General features: G+C 35.5%; 1 pseudogene; it reads left to right on the top strand.

The window, feature by feature from the left end:
* The window catches only part of LOC132304806 (pleiotropic drug resistance protein 1-like), a 90909-nt pseudogene extending 81796 nt beyond the window's left edge, over positions 1 to 9113 (top strand).
* The last annotated feature ends 8067 nt before the right edge of the window (positions 9114 to 17180 follow it).

Here is a 17180-nt window from a genome sequence, read left to right as displayed (position 1 = left end):
CTGTAGGATAATTTCCATGGAAGAATGGGGCAGTCATCCTTCCCTAGCACAGCCAGTACCTAATCATTCTATCCAATTTACCTACTATGATTATATGACAGCCTGGTCATTTGTGCTCTTATACCAAAATGAGTCATTTACTCATTCATGGTTTTTTTAATTTTGATAGTCAATTCAAAAGTCAGATTCCTACCTGGTTCCTGAGATGGTGGTTTCTTCATGGTGCTATTCCTGAGATCCTCCCTCTCTCCCTTGCAGAAGAAGTCAAATACTTTTCCACTGTCCACAAAGTTAGCAAACATGGTTCCCAATTTCCAGTCCTTCTGTTATTTTGCAGCAAATACAAAGTTCTATGGATATTCAAATGGCAATATGATATCCAAGATAACATAGTCATCCGTCGTCACTATGTCAAATAGTGGGACACTTTCAAATTTGACAGGATTATTGGGTATGTTGAAGGTTATTACCCCAAGTAATCCTCAGTCCAAGTTACTTGACAAACACAAGTCACTCCTCCTGCAAAGCTAGTTATTCAACAGAAACAGCCTTCCCCTACTAGTTCTGCTGTTTGCACAAAGTCACGAAAAAATACATCCAAGTCCAAACTTGAAGAACTCAAGAAGATCGCAACTTCATTAACAGATCGCATTCAAGTGCTATCCAGGGATGAGGAAGTAGAAGAAGAATTTTCCTCTGCTGCTACTCCCAGTTAGCAAGTAAACTTATATGATAACTCTATTTTTCAAGACAGTCAAAATCCTTTTGAAGAACCTTTATAAGGATTCATGAAGAAAAGTCAAAGTTACTATTCGGTCAAAATTACTATTTGCTACAGTTAAAGTTAAGAAAGCCACGTAACCAGTCAAAGTCACTATTTCAACAGTAAATGTCGGCAGAATCACTGTTTCTACAGTACCCCGACAAGATACTGTTCATCCACAGTAAAAGTTACTATTCATCTACAGTCAAAAGCAAAAAGTCACTTTTTAAAAGCTAAGATTCGCGCTGAAGCATCCTCGAACAGTGACAAAGCTCGGTTATAAAAGCAATTCCCAGTCTCAGTGCAGATCAGGCTTCATTCGAGAGATTTTAGGCTTCATTACATTTTCCAAATATTCAGTTGTAATATTCAGTTCAATTTTAGTTTTATTTTCTGAGTGTAATACAACATTAGTATGCTGCATAGTTCAAACATATATCAGTTACATTAATTTGTAAGTTATTTTCAGTTATTCTCTTTTAAAATTATTATTTGTAATCCAAGTTTAATATTCAATTATTTTGCTCAGTTATTTTAATTGTTATTACTATATATATCTTGGTCAATTACACACCGCCTTATATAATTTAATGCAACATCAGTATGCTGTATACTTCAAACATATATCAGTTACATTAATTTGTAAGTTATTTTCAGTTATTCTCTTTTGAAATTATTATTTGTAATCCAAGTTTAATATTCAGTTATTTTAATTGTTATTACTATATATATCTTGGTCGGTTATACACCGCCTTATATTATTTAATGCTATTACTTATTTAAGTTAATGTGCGTTTCCCCCTTTGGTATCAGAGCCATTTAGTGGTTATTTAAGTAATTTATAATGTTCATTTTCTCTTCCTCATATTGATCTGTTGATCCAGTTCTACCCAACTATTCACTGTTTCTTACTTCGTTGTTCTATATTGGGTCTTGGATACCAGACCCTTCTGTTATCAATCAAATTGAATCTATTCTCAAGTCCCTTGAAAAAGTTAAAACTACAGTCAAAGAAGAAAAAGATGAGAAAATTCTCACTGTCATGAATTATCCTAACAGTTCTGATAGTTCTTCTTCTAATAATACCAGTTACCCTTCTGATATTCAGAAAATTGAAACTGCTTTCTCCAATTTTGAACTCAATCGTCTTACCAACAAAAGAGTCAACCCTACTAGTCTTACCAAAAACTGGTATCTAAGACCCACTCCTCCAGACCTCCAATTTGAGGAAAAGAATATTTAAAATCAGTTCTCTGTCTCTTCAGATAAACTCTATGAATGGAATATAGATGGATTATCTGAACAAGAGATTCTTAATAAACTTAGTCATATATCTATGGTAGCCAATAACTATGTCACTACCCATAACCTAAGTTAACCAGAAATTGTTGATTTGTTCACTTCGAGATTCTCAGGAGTGTTAAAGTCCTGGTGGGAAAAACATCACACTGAAGAATCTCGCAATAACATTAAAAATGCTGTTCAAAGAGATGATAATGGTTTTCCCATCTTTGATGAAGTTATAGGATGTGGTATCCCTGAGGGAGTTAACACATTAATATGCAAGATAGTTGACCATTTTATAGGTACTCCAAGCAACATCACCTCCAGAATACATGACCAACTTACCAATCTCACTTGTCCAACCATGAGTGATTTTAGGTGGTATAAAGATGTATTCTTATCCAGAGTCATGTTAGAGATGATAGTAACAAACCATTCTAGAAAGAAAAATTCATTAATGGTTTACCCAATCTCTTTGCCCATAAGATTCGAGATACTCTAAGTAAAGCCACAGGTTGTATTGATTATGAAAACCTTACTTATGGCAATATCATCAGCTTAATCTAAAAGGAAGGATTAAGGATGTGTATTGACATGAAAATTAGTAACTAGTTACAGGATGATAGGAAAAGAGCTAATTATGAAATTGGAACCTTTTGTGAACAATATGGTCTTCCACCCATAGCTCCCTCCAGACAAAATCCTAAACCTCGGAGGAAGAGTTACAAAGGTTATCATAAACATTACAAAAACAGGAAACTAGTCTTTCCAAAAAATGAATATTATTCTCAAAAGTCTAAACCTAAAAAGAAATTTAGTAAAAAGACTTTTAAGAAAAAGAATAACCCCGCTACCACAGATGTTAATCAAGTCAAATGTTACAAATGTGGTCGACTAGGTCACTTTGAAAAAGATTGCTATGCAAAGCAAAAGATCAGTCAGCTACAAATCTCCAATCAAGTTAAAGAATCCATTTTCCAAATTCTCCAGTTAAAAGAAACTGATGATAGTAGTAGTGACCCAAAAGTTAGTTCTTCCTCTCAATCATCTGATAATTCCCTTAGTTCTCCCAACATTACTTTAGGATGTAAAGTTAGTTGTTGTAATCCGAATAAGTCACTTAATGTTCTTACAAAAAATGATGAACAAGAACATCTACTTATTGATTTAATCAGTAAGGTAGATGACCCTGAGTTAAAAACCTTATATCTTAAAAAACTTAAGGTATTATTAGGCAACTCAAAACCTGAACCCCCGACTGTCAGTAAACCCAATTTTAGTCTATATAAAACTTTAGAAAGGTTTAATAATAAGCCTAAAGTAGTCACTATTCAAGACCTTCAAGCAGAAATTAAGATAATTAAAACTGAGATTAAAAATCTCAAGTCAGAATACCAAGTTATGAAGAACAATTTTCAGGAGTTAAACGTGAATCCTGCCTTTTCCCTCACAGGAAAAGAATCATCTGATGAAGAAGCCTCTGATCATTCAGAAGACTCTAAAAATTCAGGATGTTCAGAATCTTCTAAAAAACTCCAAACTTTAAGTCACATTTCATTTCAAAAATGGTATGTTAAAGTTACCCTTATCATCAACAAAGATTTCAAACTTGAAGTCGTTGCTTTGATTGATACAGGAGCTGATCTTAATTGCATTCAGGAAGGTCTCATACCAACTAAATACTATGAGAAAATCTCTGAAAGGCTAAGCTCAGCTAATGGAAGTAAAATGGACATAAAATACAGGTTATCTAAAGCTCATATTTGCCAAAACAATGTATGTTTTAAGACATCCTTTGTCTTGGTAAAAAATATGATTGATAAACTAATTTTAGGAGTTCCATTCATCTACCTCCTCTATCCCTTTACTACTAACAATGAAGGATTAGTTACTCGACCTTTTGGACGTGAAGTTCAATTTAAGTTCCTCAGTCCTCAGTCCAGAAAAGAATTAAAATCTGTAATTGATTCCTCTGTGACCAAGTCTATAAACCTACTTCAAAGTAAAACTCAGCAGTTAGCATTTTTAAAGGAAGAAGTTAATTACAAACGCATTGATGATCAGTTAGCTCATCCAATGCTCTAAACAAAAATTTAAAATTTTGAACAACAAATTAAAAATACAGTTTGTTCTAATCTCCAACTGCTTTTTGGCACAAAAAAAGACATTCTGAGAAGTTACCTTACATTAAAGGCTTTAGGAGAAGACACATTCCCACTAAAGCAAGGCCTATCCAAATGAGCCCTGAAGTCATGGAATTTTGCAAAAAGGAAATCTCTGATCTTTTACGTAAAAAGATTATTAGAAAGAGCAAGTACCCTTGGTCATGTCCAGCTTTCTATGTCCAGAAAAACTCTGAAATAGAAAGAGGTGTTCCTCGTCTAGTTATCAATTACAAGCCTCTAAATAAGGTCTTAGAATGGATTAGGTATCCTATTCCCAATAAAAAAGATCTTATTAGTCGCCTCAGTCAAGCAGTTATTTTCTCCAAATTTGATATAAAGTCAGGATTTTGGCAGATTCGCCTTCGAAAGAAAGATAGGTATAAAACTGCCTTCACTACTCCATTTGGTCATTATGAATGGAAAGTAATGCCCTTTGGATTGAAAAATGCTCCTAGTGAATTCCAAAATATCATGAATGATATTTTCAATCCTTATAGTCATTTTTCCATTGTTTATATTGATGATGTTCTTATCTATTCCAAGTCAATTGATGAACACTAGAAACATTTGAAATCATTTCTGGCACCCAAATAGGAATAGTCTGGTCTGGGATCACACCCATCCCATAGATGGGTGCGATCCCAGACCAGACTGTTCGTACTTGGGAGCCAGCCCCGTGACTTTGTGGAAACAGCAGAACTAGTAGGGGAAGGCTGTTTCTGTTGAATAACTGGCTTTGTAGGAGGAATGACTTGTGTTTGTGAAGTAACTTGGACTGAGGATTGCTTGGGGTAATCACCTTCAACATACCCAATAATCCTGTCAAATTTGAAAATGTCCCACCATTTGACACAGTGGCGACGGATAACTATGTTGTCCTGGATATTGTATTGCCATTTGAATATCTATGGAACTTTGTATTTGCTGCAAAATAACAGAAGGACTGGAAATTGGGAACCATGTTTGCTAACTTTGTGGATAGTGGAAAAGTATTTGACTTCTTCTGCAAGGGCAAGAGGGAGGATCTCATGAATAGCACCATAAAGAGACCACCATCTCAGGAACTAGGTAGGGATTTGAATTTTGAATTGACTATCAAAATTTAAAAAACCATGAATGAGTAAATGACTCATTTTGGTATAGGAGCACAGATGACCAGGCTGTCATATAATCATAATAGGTAAATTGGATAGTATAATCAGGTAATGGTTGTGGTAGGGAAGGATGACTACCCCATTCTTCCATGGAAATTATTCGACAGATGTACAGGGAATGGTAAATGACTTTGGTAGAATCATGTTTATCAAAAGTAGTTTTGACTGTGATGGAGTTGGTATTGTACAGGATATCTCTGTAAAACCAAAGAGTTTTAAGAGGATGGCTTGGAGCATAGTGTAGGTTACTTGGGAAATAGGAACGAGCTAATTCAATTGGGTCTTTGACGTGACTTAGGTGTGGCTCAATATAGAACAAGGAATTAGGGGTTTTTTTCTACATAGGGACTTGGAGGTTTATTTGTAGTTGTGACTTGAACTTGGAATTGGGTTTGATATTTTACTTGAACTTGAAAGGGGTCTGGTGGAGGATTGACCAGGGCTGACTTAAAGGTTGATAGGGAGGCAAGAGGCTAAAATCTGTTGGTGACTGCTAGTGCAGAAGATTGAGCTTGTGTCTAGGATCTGGTGACTGGGGCTTTGCTGGAACAAATATCAAATGGTTTAACTAGTTGGGGCCTCGGGGGAGGCTGCTGGTCTACCATCAGATTTCTGCAAGAATTCTCTTGTAAGAAAATCTGGAATAGAATTGTTACTTCCCTTGATATGTTGTATATCAAAATCAAATATACTTAAAATAGCTTGCCATCGGGCAAAAATCTGTTTAGAAGCAATATTTTCAACGTCTTTTTCTAAAACATATTTTATACTTTGACAATCAACTCTGATAAAAAACTTTTGATTTAAAATATCATCTTGAAATTTACTTGTACATAAAACAATAGATAAAATTTCTTTTTTAATAGTACTATAATTACTTTGTGCTTTTGTCCAAACACCGGAAAGAAATCGAACTAATTGTTCAGGTGCATTTGGACTGACTCGTTGCTTGAGGATGCCACCATAACCAATGTTAGAGGTATCAGTTTCAATTATTTTGAAAGAATCAGTAGTTGGAATGCCAAGACAAGGCAATGACTTGACATAATGCTTAATGGATTTGACTACATCAGTATGGACAGAGGTCCATGGAGGAGGGTTACTTTGAAGACGATCAAAGAGGGGCTTGCATTACTTGCGAGATCTTTGTAAAAATCAGCAATGTAATTTAGAGACCCTAAGAAGTGCTGGAGTTGTGATTTTTCTAAAATCTGGTCTGGGAATTTATCTGCAAATTGAAGAGACCTAGGACGAATCTGGCCTTGATAGATATGGTTACCTAGAAACCTAATATTGGTTTGAAATAACTTGAATTTTGTAGCAGAAACAAGAAGACCATTCTTTTGAATTGTTGCCAGAAATGGTCTTGTTGGTTAGAACAAACATTCTATTCACTGAACTTCATGTCCAAAACAATATCCACTCTCCTCATGTTACTGTCCACGAGTCATTGCTTTACTCAGCGTGGCTGTGGTTATCTCCTGATGTCAATTCTGAAACAAGAAAGGTAGGCATATCTGAGGACTTTCCTAAATGAAGAAATAAAAATTCATTCTTACAATTTCTCAAATATTTTAGGAGTTAAGTTGGTGGAGAATGGATGAAGAAAAAATCTCTAATCGTAAATTTTTGCAGATGTTCGTTGAGGAGGTCATGGAACTTGTGGAACTGGCCCCATTAAGGGGAGCACTAGTTGGTTTGCCAGGTGTGAGTGGTCTCTCAACCGAGTAGCGCAAGAGACTAACCATTGCAGTTGAGCTGGTGGCAAACCCCTCCATAATATTTATGGATGAGCCAACTTCAGGGTTGGATGCAAGAGCTGCTGCTATTGTGATGAGAACAGTCAGGAACACTGTAGACACGGGAAGAACAGTTGTATGCACCATCCATCAGCCAAGCATTGACATATTTGAAGCTTTTGATGAGGTAAGAACTGTTACTTCACTATTAGAGTTAGCTTCTCTATGAATTGCATGCCTTCTATTTACAAGCTATTGAAACACAAATCATTGGATTTCAGCTTTTCCTAATGAAGCGAGGAGGACAAAAGATATATGTGGGGCCATTGGGTCACCATTCTCGTCATCTAATCAAGTACTTCGAGGTTAGATGAAATGAAGAATCAATATATAATTACAAGCAGTAATACATTATACTAATAGTCTTTAATTGGTTAGAAATAATGTACTTACTGACAAATGACATACTCTTTTAACTAAGGAAATGGGGGAGTAAGTAAAATTAAAGATGGTTATAATCCAGCAACTTGGATGTTGGAATTACTGCTTCAGCACAGGAAACAGCTCTGGGGATCGATTTCACGGAAGTTTACAAAAATTCAGAATTGTACAGGTTCGGCTAATATAAATATGCATGATGATCGAGATTGAGATATTTATACATGTATGCTTCTTTTTGAAGAATGTTTTGCACATCTCAAGTTTGTGGTTAGATCTTCTTCTGATGTATGAACTACACATTGCAGGAGGAACAAAGCCCTGATCAAAGAATTAAGCGCCCCTCGTCCGGATTCTAAGGACCTTTATTTTCCCACTCAGTATTCACAGCCTTTCTTCGACCAATGTATGGCTTGCCTGTGGAAACAACACTGGTCATACTGGCGCAACCCGTCATATACTGCGGTGAGATTTCTCTTCACAACCTTCATTGCATTGATGTTTGAGATGATTTTCTGGGACCTTGGATCCAAGAGGAGAGCCACAAATAGAGAATTGAAACTCAGTTTTACAACTTCGAACTTCTCTTATCTCCATTTCAATTTAATTTTAATGTAGGTTGTACATTTCAGGTCAAGGAAACAAGATCTGAGCAATGCTATGGGTTCTATGTATGCTGCCGTTCTCTTCCTTGGGTTCCATAATGCCTCATCGGTGCAGCCAGTGGTGGCTATTGAACGAACAGTCTTTTACAGTTACCATATGCCTTTGCTCAGGTGACAATAATTCTCTTACCATAAACTCTTGTATTATTAAATTATATGCTCATGTTTCTTAATGAAGTTTCTTCTTCCGTTGCAGGTTCTTATTGAGCTTCCTTATATATTTGCACAAGCTGTGGTATATGGTCTTATAGTTTATGCAATGATTGGATTTGAATGGACAGTTGCCAAATTCTTTTGGTACTTATTCTTCATGTACTTCACACTATTATACTTCACCTTTTATGGCATGATGCCTGTGGCTGTGACTCCAAACCAACACGTCGCTGCCATCATTGCTGCTGCATTTTATGAAATGTGGAACCTCTTTTAAGGATTTATAATCCTGCGACCTGTAAGTTCTGCCAATCTCATTATTCTTTGTGATAAATAATTATACAAGTAGTGAGAACAAGACATTAACTAGTCTCTCATTTTCCTCGCCAATAACAGAGGATTCCTATATGGTGGAGATGGTACTATTGGGCATGTCCCATTGCTTGGACCTTGTATGGATTGGTTGCGTCGCAGTTTGGAGATATAAACGATGTGATCGATACAAACACAGGTGAAACAGTGAAACAGTACTTGGATAGATAATTCGGATTCAAAGAGGATTTTGTAGGTGTGGTAGCAGGCGTGCATGTTGGTCTTACAGTTCTTTTTGCTTTCATCTTTGTTATATCCATAAAGGCGTTCAATTTCCAACGACGATAGGGAATTACTCCAAATCAGCCTCTTCCTCTCAGCATTTGAGTACAGAAAGCATTAGATATGATAATCTTGAGGAAGTGGTTCAAATTTTTATGCATAGGATGTTTAAGAATATTATAAGCACTTTAAATCGCAGTGCTTCCTATTTAGTCATCTTATTAATTTGTAAGGTTCTTCCATTTCTTCTTACCTAAATTCCTATTATATGAAAACTGAAATAAAGTCAACGCTATAGTTTGTTAAAGCTTTAGATTTTCTACACCTGAATTTTGGAAGAATGGAGACATATAGTGGTGTAAATTCCGACATTCCAACCAATAAATAGTTATTAATGTAAACAATGCTAAATATGTCTTGGCCATGAGAAGTTAGATGATTAAATATACATCTATACATATTGTGTTTATAAGTTAGAGGTGATATACATTCTTACATTAGAATAAACTAATGTTTAAATGATAATATATTATTTTATAGTATGAATAAAATAATATTTGTGGCGGTATGGATGAGTTTCCAAAGCATAAGTTATTGCTATGAGATTTTATAAATAAAATCTTAAATTGTTATTTATTATATAATGGATAATTAACTGTTTAAAAGGGGAATTTGGAAATTAAAGGAGTTTCTCTTAAAAGGGAATGTACTTAATGGTTCGATTTAGGTATGGATCGATGTGATAAATAATTGTTTAGTGGTTTTGGAATTTAGGAAAGATATTAAATGGACTTGACCTTTATATTGTAAATTTATTTATATATGTATGTATCATCTTACATTAAGGGTTAAAACTTTAATTAGAATGATTTTGGTTAGAGATGTTTTATTTATCAGTTTTCGAAGGCTTGATATAGGCAGCTTGCTCGTAGGTCTAACCCACGCTTTATTTTTATGGCTTAATTTATTTATGTATGAACTGATGGATTAATAGTTTTGGTTTAGGGGTCCTTGACTTAATGGATTCTCGAGTTGTATTTTAGAGATCTACATTTATTGATTTTAATTTTGTAAAGAAGGTTTTATTTTAGAAATAGAGTTTCTTTTAGTAAATTATTTATTCTTTTTATTCTTCTTGTATTTCATATTCGTTTATTGCCATATTATTTTTTATATCCCAGTGTTTTCGGGTGTGTGCCTGGCCAACCAACACGTGAAAATTTAGGGGTATCACAGCCGTCAAGTCTCCTATGGCAAGATTCAACTAAGATAAGAAGATCTCTATCCGCCACAAGGCCTCTACCAAAAAACAAGGTCTCCACTAACAAGTATGTCTCTATCTACCAAAAAGACTGTTACCAACCAATGAGGCTTCTACCAGCAAGGAGGTTTCTACCAACAGTGAAGTCCTATTACTCCGTTCATCTGTGCCATCAAGGTGGTTTGTACACCCAATAATGTTTCTCAAGATCCCCATGTCTAAGGAGGTCTTTATGCTCGAGAAATTCTCTAAGTCCAGAGTGATTCCCACATCCAATGAGGTACTCATTTAGAAGTCTCCAGGCCATCATCCGTCTAGGATGCCAAGTTGTGTACCTAAAGAATGGTCCCTATTCAAGATCTCCCAATTTATCATATTGGGGGCAGAGCAATAAATCGTGTGATAACAATCAATATGATAACAATCTATATATGATAATAGGATTAAAAAGCCTGGCGCATCAACCTCAGTACACAAAGCCAGTCAAAGTCTAATCTCTTTCACCAATTCCTCATGCAACCAAGGTTTAGTTTTCCAAGAAGTACTAAGATTTGGTTATCCAAGACCAATGCCCAAGAAGATCTAAAGCCACGAGGCCAGGAGATTTCAGAACATGTTCTCAGAATTGGGCTGGTCCGGGGGAGGCCATAACCTTGCAAGGCCATTCGGCCAGGTTAATATTGGTCAACTATGTAGAGAGGTGCGCTCAACCTCGTCGAATAGTATGACTAATATCTCAGAGATAGTTGTAGATGAGTTAATGCCCATATCTGACCTATGTTATTAGTATCAGAGATTATTACTACTTTACTCCAGAGAAACATGACAGAAGAATTAATTTACGACCTCACAAAGGCAACCTCAAACATAAACAACACCCTTATTAAAGGGCGAGCTCATGAAAAAAAAAAAAAAAAAAAAAAAAAGGTCCATTCTCTTATTAAAGGGCGAGCTCGGACACAACATCCCCATATTAAAGGGGCTAGTTAGGTGAAGCTGGTAAAAATTAAACCCTTTATTAAAAGGGCGAGTTGGGTGAAGCTCATAAAAATTAAATCTATATTAAAAGGGCGGGCTAGGAGAAGCTTGAAATTATTACTCCCCTTATCAGAGGGGTGAACTGAGTGAAGCTTGTAAAACTCATGCCCTTATTAAAGGGATATGTTGTGTAATGACCCGAACCGGGGGTCCGAATCACTAACTAGGTCCTTAATCAAACCCGAAGACATACTAGGGATAAAATGGTCATTTTATAATATAAGAAAAATTCTGACACTACTCCAATAAAACAATAATAACTCTCAACATGAATGGAATTTGAAGATGAGGTTGGTCTCATTAGAAAGCTAACTCGAAATCCTTGAAAATGGACTCAAGAATGACCTAATTTGGGTTTGAAATGAAGAAGTTATGATCGCCCAAAGTCACATGATCCAAGCTGTCAAATTGAGGAAGCCAAAAGGGTGCACTGGGGGACTTGAACCGGTTCAATGGGGCTGAACCTATTGAAGATGGGTAGTGTGCCCAACTGTGAACCAAATGCACAACCTTGAACCGTTTCAATAGGGCTGAACCGGTTCAAGATGACCAGAACCCTGAAAATGCCCCAGAAAGCTTAAAATTTTGAACTTGTGTATATAGGCACTCCTTTTGTCCCTTTGTGACCTTACTTAAAGTTTAAACCTGTCCTAAAACTTTCATTTGATGGTGAAATTAAAATAACTAGGTGAGATTACATTCAAATAAAACCATACATGAGTCCATTACACCATTTAAAGTTAATAAGTCCATCATACATCAAAATATGGCCTTAAGGCCTTGCATGAGTTTTGGAATTTTAATTAGACTATGAGATACAAAATGGCACCTAATACAATTTACAACAAAAGGGTAATATACACACCAAGCATCAAATAAGTTCAAGTCTCTTTCAAATTGACTAAGCTTGTGGTGGATTGTCGTTCGCCACTTCCTTTTTGTGTCTTCAAAAATGTACAAGAATGAGCACAAGGCCCATTAGAGATTGCATAAAGGGCATCTCCTAAAATTATAGACGAAACGCATGCTTAGACACGTGTAATACCCCTAATTTAACAAGGATAATTCTGGAATTTATTTAATTATTTAAATTGTGTTTTATTGATTTAGTGGTGAATTTGTTGATTTAATTGTGAATTATTTAAATGACTTGTTTTTGTTTGATTGTTTTATTTAATTGTTTATTTAATAGGGTTTTAATTATTGGATGTAATTGTTTTCTTTAAATAGAATTAATTATTTTTCTTAAAATTGAATTAATTGTTAAATGATTTATTTTAGTATAAATGGATTTTCTTTAAATAGAGTTTTATGTTAGTAGGATTAATTAAGGGTTTTGGTTTTAGACGTCACGTATGTAGCCGACATAATTAAGCATTAATTAGGTTTCATATGGGCCGACTAAGGATTTAGTGTAGGGTTTAAATTAAACTAGGGTTTTGTGCAAACTTATAAACCTATAAATATATCTGTATAAGGCTGTCAAGGGTTTAGAACCCTAACCACGTTGTGGAGACAGAAGAAACAGAGAGGAGGAAAACCAAAGGGGCGCCGGGAAAACTTAGAAGAAAGACGTTGAGATTTCTGAACCGAGTCTCACAGGCAAGTTTTATAACTAGCTCTACCTCTTTGACCTGTGTTCTTTGCATCCCTAACACAATCTCAGGATGAAATAAGGATTAAAACAAATCTGGTTCGCATGCTTGCATTGTTTAATAAACATATGTTTATGATCTGTTAAATTGTTTGTTTTACAGTGTTGTTGTTTTACTGTTTTGCTTTACTAAATTCATGATTTTAATGATGTCAATTGATTGATTAAGAATTTTAATAGTTCTAAAACATAATGGGAAATCTTAAAATTAATCTGGGAAGCAGGGCTAGATACCTGAAACAACATGTGTTCTTGTATGGGTTTTAATCCACTTAGGAGCTGTTTTGTGTAACTCTTGTTCCAATTGAATTCAATTAATGAATGATGAATTTAAATTACTCTAGAATACCCTAGGACTTAGTTTTAAATCAACAAGAAACTTGGGTTGGAGGAACAAAGTTGCTGGAGTTGGAGAAGAAGTTGAACAGCATGTTTTCTTTTAGGTGCATGTTAATCGTTTTTAAATTATTTTGTTTAATTTTTGTTCCCACTGAATGTGATTATTAATCAAGGAAGTTAATTAACTTTTGAACACCCAAGGACTTAATTTTAATCAGCAAGAAATTTGGTATGGAGGATCAACACAGCCGGACACCGCCGGAATTGGAAAAACGACGCACAGGGGAAGGAGCCTGCTCTATTTCAAGTAGAGCAGGCTCAATTAAAAAGTGGAGCAGGCTCTACTTTGTAGTAGAGCCGGCTCTACTTGGAGATGGAGGCGGCTCCACTTTGGGTGGAGCCGGCTCCTTTGTGGGTTTTCATTTTTTTGGTTTTCTGCGAGACTGCTAGCTACTGTGCTTGGGTTAATGGGTTTCCAGGGGCAACTGAGAGTTTAATTAGAGGTTCTCAGTGATGTTTAAATTATTCTAAAACTTCAGAAGGCATGAAAATACATATTATACCATAGAAGGTTAGTAGAAGGGACGTTATGAAACTGTTAAGAAAGTTTACATGGTTGCCTTGTGCGGATGATTCAAGTTGTTTAATTTTAATTTAGCAATTGAATTAGGAGTTTGATATGTAAATCATATATCAGTGGTATGGGATTAAGCCTATTAACTAATATAAATTCAGTTAATACTTAATATGAAACCAGTTGATGTTACCAAGAATTTATTTATGTCAACTTATGGGATGTTGTGGAATAATTACAAGTAAGCATGTATATACTATTGTTATTATTATTATGCTTATTGTGAGTTACAGGATGGTTATATTTCTTCTCTGCATTTAAAAATTTGTTAGAGAATCAGGTACTAGATGTATGGAACAAGCATGCTAATTAAACATTCTTGTTATGCTTATGATTGGATATGTTGATATTGATATGTTATGCTATCATATATATATTATCAATACTGGATGGATGGTTTGTATGCACCGGTATGGGACGGTGTCATACTAGGGGGATTAGCTCAAAAATGCTAAGTCCTACCTACTCTGGATTAAGGAATGGATTAACTACAAAAGTTAAGTCCTACCTGTCTTCTGTGTCAGATTAATAAATAATTGAGTGACACTTTGGTTTGGAATGGAATTTAAATATATTTTTATGATGCCACGATATGAGCCTGAGTCTCAGAGTCGTTGGTTAGGGAGCGTATATGCATTGGGATGCATAGCTGGCTATGATGGTTGGATGTGTACCCTGCTAGGACTAGGTAGTCATCCCCACCTTTGGGTGCGTTTTCGCATGGTGCCTACTAGTCAGGTTGAGACAGGCCTGTAATCCAGTGAGAGTCCTGTAGTGTGATTATATATATATATTTATCTACGGACTATTAGCTATTGTTGGATTGGTTAGGATGTACATGCGTATTGGGTCTCTGCTTAGGTAGTAGTAGTATAGAACTTGCATGTGGGCCTGACCCACTCATCATTTTTTCAGGTATCGGACATTTCCAGTCTAGAGCTTGTTCGTGCTGAGTAGAGACGATCTTCCATTCTACCGACGACGTAGGACTTCTTTCCAAATATTAGATTTGGATTTTATTTTCAGTTTTTACTTTCATTTAGTTTGGGATTTTTATTAGGGGTCCACTAGAGATAGATTCCCGAGTTGTTAAACTGATGGAGTTTTGGATTATCAGATTCTAAGTATTTAATTATAAAGGATTTTACTTTTAGTTTCTTCCAGCTTAAACTTTATTTATTAAATTCATTTTGTCATCTGTGTTCGCTTTAAAATACTTTAATTGTTTGAGATTCCTCGGGTTTGGGCGTGGGCCTGATCAACCCGTGTCTCGGATCCGAGGGGTATCACAACACGTCAATAAATAGAGTAAGAGAATAAGGATTATGCTGGGATCACACATCATCAATAATTGACAAGCAATCTACTATCAACCATTTGAAATAATACAATGCATGAGGCTTATGCAATACATTCCACACACACACTCTCACACACCGAAAACATACTAACTAGTCGGACTTTGGTACCCCCGCCGTCCTTAGGGAGAATTTGCTAGTCGTCCATGGAAAAGGGTGACTCCTAAGTACCATTTGGGGCCCAAGGTAGCTAAATTACTCACGAGTACCTCCCGTATCCTTATTAGCTAACTAGCACTGCCGATTAAAGGGGGTACCTCCCCAAAACCGGGTTTTGGAAAACCTTTCTTCAAAAACTTTTTTCAAACTTTTCCAATTCACATCACCAAAATTTTCCTTCACAACACACCCAATGCTCAATGCCAATGCAACAATGTTAATGCAATGCTCACAATTATCCCTGAACTTCAACAGTCATCATTGCCCACTTATAGCTGTAATTTTTACCTCCACATGAATTGTTACACAATCATCAAATTATGAATATACATGGCATTGACAATGATATAATTATTCTACAGGTCAACATATGATCACTAAAACCACAATAGTATGAATTTTACAATTAAACATTCACATTGGCAAATTTATAAACATATAGTGCATTTCAAGAACACTAAAAATGTCAATTTAATATCAAGTAGCATGCTTGCTCACAATTAGCCACATAGTCCATTCAACAATTGAAATTTCTTATCACATAATCATCATATATCATTAATTTAATAAAACCTTAACATGCAATTACCAAATTGACATCAAATTGGCATGTACAAATTGGGAAAAAAACATGGATTCAACTACAAAATTTAAGGACTATGCAAGTTAGACAACTCTATCTCTTTGAAGACAAAAGCCCTAATTTTTGAAAATCCCAAGGTTAGCCAAATGGTGATTTGCTCTGATCAAAATGAAGAGCTCAACAAGCTCTCTAAATTTGCCTTAAGTGGCATGTAATACCCCTAATTTTAAAAAGGATATTCCTGGTATTTAATGGTATTTAATTTATTATTTAAGTACATTTTATTTGATTATGTGTCATTATTTTTTTTTATTAGGTGCTTAATTGTTTTCTTTTGTGGTGATTTAATTTATTTCTTTTGTAGCGTTTTAATTATTTAAGTGGCATTAATGGTTTAAGTGTAATTGGTTTAGTTATTTGATTGGAATTACTTGTTAGTGTTTTAATTATTTAATTGGCATTAATGGTTTAAGTGTAATTGGTTTAATTATTCTATGTGTGTCTTATTTTGGTTTAATTGGGTTTACTAATTATTATTTTGTTCAATTAGATTATTTGTTAAGTATTTAATGGCGAATAGGGTAATTAGGTAAATACATTTAACTAGGGTTTTAATTACAGTATAAATTAGGGTTTTATATTATAGCCGTCGTAAGTTTCTACGTTAATTGGATGGGCCGGTTAAGATTGTGAGTTGGACTTAAATGAACCTAGGGTTTAGGAAAACTCTATAAGTATAAGGTAGACGTCTGTCTAGGGTTTTTTTAAACAAAGCACACGTTTTGTGGAAGTGGAGAAGGAAAAACGCAGTTTTTCACATTCTGCTAAGGTTTAATCAAAGCTCCGATCCTGCTTCGTCCGTGGTCCGATCGAGCTGAATTTTGGAGGAGAGGTTCACGACTCAGTGACGCACAATCTGAACGGTGGAGATCAGAGTTTCACCTCGGGAACAGTGATTCGTACTCGTAAACAGTAACTGGGTCGCACAGGTTTTTTTCATTCTGCCCAGATTTCATCAAACATCCGATCTTGCTTCGTCCGTGGTCCAATCGAGCTGAATTTTGGAGGGGAGGTTCATGACTTAGGGACGCACAATCTGAATGGTGGAGATCAGAGTTTGACCTCGGGAACAGTGATTTGTACTCGTGAACAGTAACTGGGTCACACAGGTTTTTTCCATTCTGCCCAGATTTCATCAA

The sequence above is a fragment of the Cornus florida genome, unplaced genomic scaffold (genome assembly GCF_030987335.1).
Source record: "Cornus florida cultivar Cherokee Brave unplaced genomic scaffold, ASM3098733v1 CherokeeBrave_3.0.0_Hap2_Chr04, whole genome shotgun sequence".
Lineage (NCBI taxonomy): Eukaryota > Viridiplantae > Streptophyta > Magnoliopsida > Cornales > Cornaceae > Cornus > Cornus florida.
The sequence above is the reverse complement of the archived record's forward strand: the minus strand, read 5'-3'. Positions and strand labels throughout refer to the sequence as shown.